We start from the raw sequence: 1,022 nt of genomic DNA, 5'->3' as shown, positions 1-1,022 counted from the left end.
ACCCTGGAAGATCTGAGTATCCTCATGGCTGGCTGGAGAAACTCTTATGGGTTTTTTCAACTTGGTTTTGGTATGACACTTAGAACCTTTCAAATTTAGAGTAATGTTTATAATTTTCATGTAAAACTCTGTCTGGGCCAGACACAGTGGCTCACAGAGAATCCCAGCACTTGGGAGGTAGAACCAGGAGCCTCAGGAATGCAAGGCCAGCCTCAGCTATAGAGTGAGTTTGAGACTAGTCTAAGCCTCCTGAGAACTATTTTTTAATAGTTTGTAACAAAATAATATTCTTTCTTTGTTTTTTTCCTTAGTAACTATCCCTTTTTGCTTCCAGATTCTTCACTTGTTCTGTGAACCTAAAACTCACTGACATAGAATAATGTTGCAACTTCTGATTCTGTCACTCAATCATAATTTCAGATTTGGAACTGATCTTAAAGCAGAGTGTACATGGGTGAGATAAGAAGAAAAATACAAAACCCAATCAGCTGTAAAGAGCATGCACTGAGTTCACCAACTCCTTTCCCTCCACGATGATCCTTCAGACGCACAGATGCACCGCCTCCCAATAATCCTTTAGAACCAAGCCCAAAGGGTGTGCTTCAGATTCGTGTGTTATACTGTCTTGTGTCATCAATTTTAATCTTACGAGTTATACTAACAATTGGTCTAACTAGTATTTTGAAGTCAAATCAGCCTCTCTCTTAACGGTTCTGTTGGGATGGGTTAACAAGCTCTGGTTCTGTAGGAACGCGATGGTAAAGAGCTAAATCTAGACGTTTTATAGTCTTTTTAAAATATAACAACTATTTAAAGAGTCTCTAGCCCAAATGTCTCTTGTTAGTGTGAGAGAAATAGCAGTGACTTGAATGTTAAGAGACCCATTTCCCACTACTAGAGTATCCTGGGAAAGGTATTGAAACCTTAAGAGGTGTTGAAATAAGAGCGGCTGCTTTCCGCCACCCGGCCGCCCACATGGCTAGCTTAGCTTATGACCCGAAATAATTACACGGAAACTGTAT

This window comes from Microtus ochrogaster, chromosome 2 (genome assembly GCF_000317375.1).
Source record: "Microtus ochrogaster isolate Prairie Vole_2 chromosome 2, MicOch1.0, whole genome shotgun sequence".
NCBI classification, from domain to species: Eukaryota; Metazoa; Chordata; class Mammalia; order Rodentia; family Cricetidae; genus Microtus; species Microtus ochrogaster.
Note: the sequence above shows the minus strand (reverse complement) of the source record.